The 8,154-nt window shown below is 31.5% G+C and overlaps 1 pseudogene; it reads left to right on the top strand.

Annotated features, from left to right (window-relative positions):
• Window positions 1-4,307: 4,307 nt before the first annotated feature.
• LOC140988387 (uncharacterized) overlaps window positions 4,308-8,154 on the top strand; it is a 119,238-nt pseudogene continuing 115,391 nt past the window's right edge.

The raw sequence follows: 8,154 nt of genomic DNA, 5'->3' as shown, positions 1-8,154 counted from the left end.
TGGTTAAAATAAAATACCACAATTCAAACAACTCAATTATCCACATGTTTTATTTTATGTGGAGAAGAAAAATTGGATGAGAAGATTTTCAAAAGTGATGTGTATTAACATATAATTTCTTGGAACACCAATGAAGACTTATGTGTAAAAAATAATTTTTTATTTGTGGTTGTCTCCCCAAATTTGGCTATAAATAGGGGTGCATTGTAATGCATTGAGATATCCCTCATTCTATGAACAAATCTTTTAGTTCATAATATTTCTCTCTTTATTTTTCCTTTATTTCATCATTTAAAAATAATTAGCATGTTAATTTCATATTCAAAGTTTTATACTTTGAATAATGAGTAGCTAACTTCCCAAGGTTGAGATGAAAAGGTGAAGCTCTTGGTATGATAATAAGGTTATTAAAAGGCATTAATCTATGTTTTATATTATTTAATCATTATTTATTGCTTATGTTATATTTATTTCTTTAAGCATTTTTATACCCTACTTATAAGTGGGAGTTTTGATTTATTGTTGCTATATGTTACACTAAATTCTTGGTACCATTTAAATGTTTGTTTGGTTTTACCAACCATTTAAAGTGGATGACTTGATTTATTATATATCAATATATCATATTATTAATTTCTTGGTATCATTTAAATGTTAGTTTGGTTTTATCAACCATTTAAAGTGGGAACCTTGATTTAGTGTTTACAAATATATATAGCACAATAAATACTTGACAACATTTATAAGTTTTGGTATATATTTTATATTTATAAAAAATAGTATATAACTTTAATATATTGGAACCATTTTATTAAGTAGATTTCAATAATGTTCATTAATGTTAACTTTATTAAAATATCAAGAGTGGATCTTCTAATCTCAACTACTTAAATTAAAATTTGAACAATTAAAAATTACCAATTAAAGATTCAAACAATTAAAAGAAAAACAAAAACAAAAACAAAAACAAAAACAAAAAGACATTGTAGTGGACTTGTAATTACCGTAGCTTCCCTGTGGATACGATATCGGACTCAACGAATTATATTACTTGCGGACAACCTGCTATTGGGAGTGCAACAATCAAAGTCACAATAAGTTTTTGGCGCCGTTGCCGGGGAAGTATAATTTAATTTCAAGTCTATTTAATTTTCTTTCTTTAAATTTTTTTATTGTTTTTGTGTGTTTTTCTTCTTTTTCTTTTGTATTTGCATGAGCATTATTTGTTCACGTACATTTAGTGGTCGACTCATTCGAAATAACCCTTTATTTTTACAAAACATGGCGGAAAAACCCATCTAGGAAAATGAAGATGAAATTCAATCTCAACATGATCATGATTGGCGAAGAACACTTAGAGATCACATGAATTCTACACGTACTAGTGCACCTTCATGTCTAGTTTTTCCCCCTGATGCATCTCATTTCAATTTTAAGCCTGCTATTATCCAACTTTTACCCAACTTTCATGGCTTAGATTCTGAAAATCCATATATGCATTTACGAGAATTTGAAGAACTGTGCAACACATATAATGATCTAAATTGTAGCATGAACACCATTCGACTTAAGCTTTTCCTTTTTCTTTAAAAGATAAAGCTAAAACTTTGCTACAAAATCTTAGATCGGGATCCATTCGAACTTGGGATGAATTGCAACAACAATTTTTGAAAAAGTTTTTTCCATCTCATAGAGCAAATTCTTTCAAAAGGCAAATCATCACTTTCACTCAAAAACAAGGAGAAACTTTTTATCAGTGTTGGGATAGATATAAAGAATTGCTCGATCTTTGTCCACATCATGGTTTTGAAATTTGGATAGTTGTTTCTCAATTTTATGAAGGCTTAACACCTAAAGATAGGCAAATAGTTGAATTTATGTGTAATGGAACATTTGAAGATAACCTCGATAATCGAAAAGTTTAGACTCTTAGTTCTAGTGTTCCCATAATACACTCTTCTGCTGTGTCACTCTAATAAAATAAGTTTTATGCTGTCATTTTGTCTTCTCAATCCTAATTAAATTTGCCATCAAGATCCCTGTTTGCGAATGACGACTTAAAACGATCTATGGTGACTTAGTTCTATTTTACTATAATCTCTAATTTCGTTTTTTCTCACAATTCCCAATATTAGAAATGGATAGCCAAAATTATCATATCTTACTTTCCTTATACTATATTCAAGATGTTCAACAACTTATTATATTTCAATATTAAAATTCCAAAAGCAACCTTTCTTAAATCGTTGAACTCAAGGTATGCTAAGTCTTTAAATTTAAATATTAGCATTATGCAGTTCTACTTAAGAGATTTTAGCACCAACATTTACTAATCGACTTTTATCCTATGTAATACATTTAATAGTTAAACCTTATCTCAACCCCCATAATAATATTAGTCTAAGATCCTTGAATCGAATATTTATCTTATGGCACCTTGCACCCAAGTAACGTAAATTGACTATATACAAGTACATCACAAATATAAAATTGTTGCAAATCTTAAATTTCACCCAAAATTTTCATATAAACATTTATCTCATAAACTTGTAATTCAAACTTACAGAACCCAAATAGCCTTAGATAACATAATTCCAACACACATATCCACTTAATCCCCAGTTTCTTAATGACTTTTAAAAAATTTCTCGATTTTTACTTTCTCTTACTTTTATTGACTCGAGTTTATCCCAAATCATCATATAATCTTAAATTTGACTTCTAATATTTTTTTTAGACGTAAACCCGAGCATTTCGATTTAATTACTTAATAACTAAACCATAAGGCGTTTTTAACCCGAATAATTTCAAAACTTAATATTTTCTTCTCAAATTTTAAACATAAACTTTTCATCCCTAAGCTTAAATAATCGATCAACTTTACCTTAAATTGTCCTCACTGTAAATTCTTAATTTTCCACAATATTATTCCACTAACGCTTAGATTTTCAAATCCAATATTGATTCATCTTACAATGCCTTTGATTACCATTCGTTATAGAGTTATAACCATGATATTTCAAGGTTCTAAATATCTCTTGAAGCCTAAATCTTCAAAAATTCATGTCATTTGAACCATTCAATTCTCACTTATTGCTAAACTAGTCCCCAAATTTCTTAACAATTGCAAGATAAATTCCTAATTTCCTCAAAAATTCACCATTTCACCATAAATAATTTTCAAAAATTGTATTTCCATCCCCGAAGATTTAGAATTCTTACCATTTAGTCCCAATAGTTCCGACGATATGTATTTACCATCATGAATTTCGCATTCTATCAATTTGGACCCTAAACTTTCAGAAATCATTGTTTTAACCCCTAGAATTCCAGAAATTACGAAAACAGCCCCTATTTACCTAGGATTTGCAAAACAGCCCCTAGACTTTTTAAAATTTGCAACTTAGTCCCTGAATTTTCGAAAATTCCAGGCTTTACCCTAGAAATTTCGATTATCGCAAATTCAGTCCTGGACTTTTAATTATTTCGGATTAGTCCTTGAAACCTTGGCCAAGTACAATTAGGCCCTCCAAGTTTTCGAATTTTGCAAGTTGGCCCCTAGGTTTTCAAAAAGTGCCACACATGCCCTCAAATTCTTAACAATTGAAAAAAAATTCATACTTTCCTCAAGGATTACCCAATTGGTCCTAAATTTTGAAAATTCTACAATTAATCCATAAGTTATTAGCATTCTTAATTCCCTTCTATAGGTTTCCTGTAACAAAAATTTCAATAATTTTAAGAACGGGGCAATTGAGTATCTCGATTCATTTGCTGAAAATGCTCAAAATTGGGACACTATAGGTACAATCGAACCATCAAACAAGATTCAATCTCCCACATCTGGTGGAGGTATGTATACCCTCAAAGATGAACATGATCTGCAAGCTAGATTTACCTTTTTGGCAAGAAAAGTTGAAGCACTTGAATTGAAAAAGAATGGTCAATTAAAATCTGTTCAAGAAATTGCGTGTCACATCTGTGATACAAGTGATCATTCTACAAAAGATTGTCCTACTTTGCCCTCTTTTAAAGAATGTCTCCATGAACAAGCCAATGTTTTGAACAATTTCAAAAGGCCAAATTTTGAACCATTTTCTCAAAATTACAATCCAGGTTGACGAAATCATCCAAATTTTAGTTGGAGGAATGATAATGCTGCACAATTTTCACAACCACATTTCCAAAATCAACAAAATTTTCAAAATTATGCACCTTATGTTCCTCCACCTAAAAGGAACTTGGAAGATATATTGAATTTTTTCAGTGCAAAGCAAGAGTCTATCAATACTCAAACTGCTCAAACCATGACAGATTTGAAAGATACTCTTGCTAAATTTGCATCTACACTTAATGTTCATGAAAAAGGTAAGTTTCCTTCACAACCACAGCCTAATCCCAAGGATCATCATTCACAAACCGGAACTTCTGGAACTCAACCGATGGATCAGGTAAAATCTGTTATTAACCTTCGCAGTGGTAAGATAGTGGAAAATTCCATTCTTGAACCTTGTGAAAATGATGATAAATCAACTCCAAATGGTAAGGAAGTGGAACCCATAACTTGTGAAAAGAGGATCAACAGATAGTGTCACCACCATTCCCTCATGCATTGAAAAATACAAAAAAATCAAATTTGAATTCTGATATATACGATATTTTTAAACAAGTAAAAGTTAATATTCCTTTATTAGATGCAATAAAGCAGGTACCATCATATGCCAAATTTTTGAAAGACTTGTGCACCATGAAAAGAAAATTGAATGTGAAAAAGAAAATATTTTTAGCTGAACAAGTAAGTGCAATTATTCAAAATAATAATAATTTGAAATACAAAGACCCTGGTTGTCCTACTATTTCATGTATTATTGGAGAACGAAAGATTAAAAAAGCCTTGCTTGATCTTGGAGCTAGTGTGAATTTACTTCCATATTCAGTTTATCAAGAACTCAATCTAGGTGAGTTAAAATCTACTTCGGTAACACTTTTACTTGCCGATAGATCTGTTAAAGTGCCAAGAGGTATGGTAGAAGACGTGTTGGTCCAAGTTGATAACTTTGTATATCATGTCGATTTCATAGTTTTAGATACACAACCTATCTAAGCTTGTAATGCAATTCCTGTAATTTTGGGTCGTCCATTTTTAGCAACTTCTAATACTCTTCTAAATTGCAGGAATAGAATAATGAAGTTGTCATTTGGTAACATGACCTTGGAGCTTAATGTTTTTAATCTTTGTAAGCAACCACATGACAAAGGAGATGAAAGTGAAGATGAAAATCTTATTGAAACTCTTGTGGAAGAAAACATTCAAGAAGGGAGTACTCGTGACCAATTAGATATTTGTTCAATTGATACTGTTAAAAAAATATTGAAATTGATCTTGATGATTTTATCAGGTATCACTCATTACCAGGATCAGAGAAAGAATTTGAGGCAAAATATGAGAACAAAGATGAACCACCCATATTGGAGTTAAAACCTTTGCCAGAAGAATTAAAGTATGCATTTCTTGGAGAAGATGAAACATATCCGGTGGTAATTTCTTCCCAACTAGCAAGTGATCAAGAAGGTAAATTAGTTGATATGCTTAAAAGACATAAAAATGCAAGTGGTTGGACATTAAAAGATCTCAAGGGCATTAATCCACTAATTTGCAATCACAAAATTCATTTAGAAGAAAATGCTAAAACATCTCAACAACCACAAAGGAGATTAAATCCGCACATGAAAGATGTTGTGAAAACTGAAGTTCTCAAACTACTTGATGTTGGAATTATCTATCCTATTTCTGCTAGTAAGTGGGTAAGTCCAACACAAGTAGTTCCAAAAAAATCTGGCATCACAGTGATAAAAAAATGAAAAGGTGAATTGTTAACAAGTCGAGTCCCATCTAGTTGGCGTATGTGTATTGATTACAGAAAATTAAATGATGCCACTAGAAAAGATCATTTTCCATTACCATTTTTGGATCAAATTTTAGAAAGAGTGGCAGGTCATCCCTACTACTGTTTTCTTGATGGATATTCAGGTTGTTATCAAATTCCCAATGCACTTGAAGATCAAGAAAAAACTACATTCACATGTCATTTTGGAACATTTGCATTCAGAAGGATGCCATTTGGTTTATGCAATGCCCCAGCAACATTTCAAAGATGTATGCTAAGCATTTTTAGCTACATGGTTGAAAATTGTTTGGAGATTTTGCATTGATGATTTAACTATTTTTGGGAGTATATTTGATAATTGTCTTGAAAATTTAGAAAAAGTTTTAAAAAGATGTGAGGAAAAAGGTCTTATTTTAAATTGGAAAAAATGTCATTACATGATTAATTCTGAGATTGTTTTGGGACATATTGTGTCATCTCATGGAATTGAAGTTGATAAAGAAAAAGTTGATGCCATTGCCAATTTACCACCTCCAAAAACCATTAAAGAAATTCGTTCATTTTTGGGACATGCTGGATTTTATAGGAGGTTTATAAAGGACTTTAGTTTAATCTCTAAACTCATTGGTAACCTCTTAACAAAAGACACTGTATTTGAGTGGACTCAAGAATGCCAAAATGCTTTTGATAAAATCATTCGACATTTAACATCAGCTCCTATCATACAACCTCCTGATTGGTCTTTACCATTTGAAATCATGTGCGTTGCGAGTGATTATGCAGTCGGTGCAGTATTGGGTCAAAGAAGAAACGGTAAGCCTTATGTGATATATTATGCCAGTAGAACTTTAAACAATGCTCAAATGAATTATTCCACAAATGAAACAGAACTACTTGCTGTAATATTTGCATTAGATAAATTTCGTTCTTATATGATTGGATCAACGACTATTGTGTTTACTGATCATTCTGCTATTAGATATTTGTTGACCAAACAGGATGCAAAGCCACGACTGATACGATGGATTTTGTTGCTCCAAGAATTTGACATTGTGATCAAAGATAAAAAGGAACCGAGAATGCTGTAGCCGATCATTTATCGAGACTAGTAACGGGATCATCTTATGAAATGACACCAATTAACGATAATTTTCCTGATGAACATCTATTTTCAGTTACTACTACACCTTGGTTTGCTAACATAGTAAATTTTCTTGTGACAGGAAAACTGCCACCGCAATGGAGTTCTCAAGATAAAAGAAAATTTTTGAATGAGGTAAAAAACTTTTATTGGGATGATCCGTATCTGTTCCAAGTATTGTCCGGATCAAATCTTTCGGCGTTGCATACCCGACAATGAGGTAAGTAGTTTCATTAAATTTTGTCATTCAGAGGCATGCGGAGGACATTTTTCTTCAAAGAAAACTGCTGCAAAAATCTTGCAGTGTGGATTTTATTGACGCACTTTGTTTAAAGATACCCACGAAATCTGCAAGATCTGTGAAAATTGTCAAAAATTGGGTGCGATTTCAAAAAGAAACATGATGCCTTTGAATCCTATCATTGAAATTGAAATCTTTGACTGTTGGGGAATTGATTTTATGGGACCTTTTCCACCATCGTTTGGATACTTGTATATTTTAGTTGCAGTTGATTATGTTTCCAAATGGATAGAGGCAATTTCATGTCGAACAAATGATCATAAAATCGTCATCAAATTTTTAAAAGAAAATATTTTTAGTAGATTTGGAATTCCTCGAGCCATGATAAGTGATGGGGGAACTCACTTTGTTAATAAACCATTTGCTTCGTTGATGAAAAAATATGGTATTACTCATAAAGTAACTACTCCTTATTATCCTCAAACAAATGGACAAGTTGAATTAGCTAATAGGGAGATAAAGCAAATTTCGGAAAAAACTGTTAACCCAAATAGAAAAGATTGGTCTCTGCGACTTAATGATGCACTTTGGGCATATCGAGCAGCTTTTAAAACATCATTGAATATGTTTCCCTATAGGTTGGTTTACGAAAAACATTGTCATTTGCCTGTGGAATTGGAACATAAAGCTTATTGGGCGATCAAAACTTTTAATTCAAGCATCGATGATGCCAACAAATTGCGCAAATTGCAACTTAATGAACTTGATGAACTCAGAAATGACGTGTATGAGAATTCAAGGATTTATAAAGCAAAAATCAAATCATTTCATGATAAAACAATTCTTAGAAAATCTTTTGAGATTGGTAAAAAAGTTTTTCTTTA

Source organism: Primulina huaijiensis, chromosome 11, assembly GCF_012295235.1.
Source record: "Primulina huaijiensis isolate GDHJ02 chromosome 11, ASM1229523v2, whole genome shotgun sequence".
Lineage (NCBI taxonomy): Eukaryota > Viridiplantae > Streptophyta > Magnoliopsida > Lamiales > Gesneriaceae > Primulina > Primulina huaijiensis.
The sequence above is the reverse complement of the archived record's forward strand: the minus strand, read 5'-3'. Positions and strand labels throughout refer to the sequence as shown.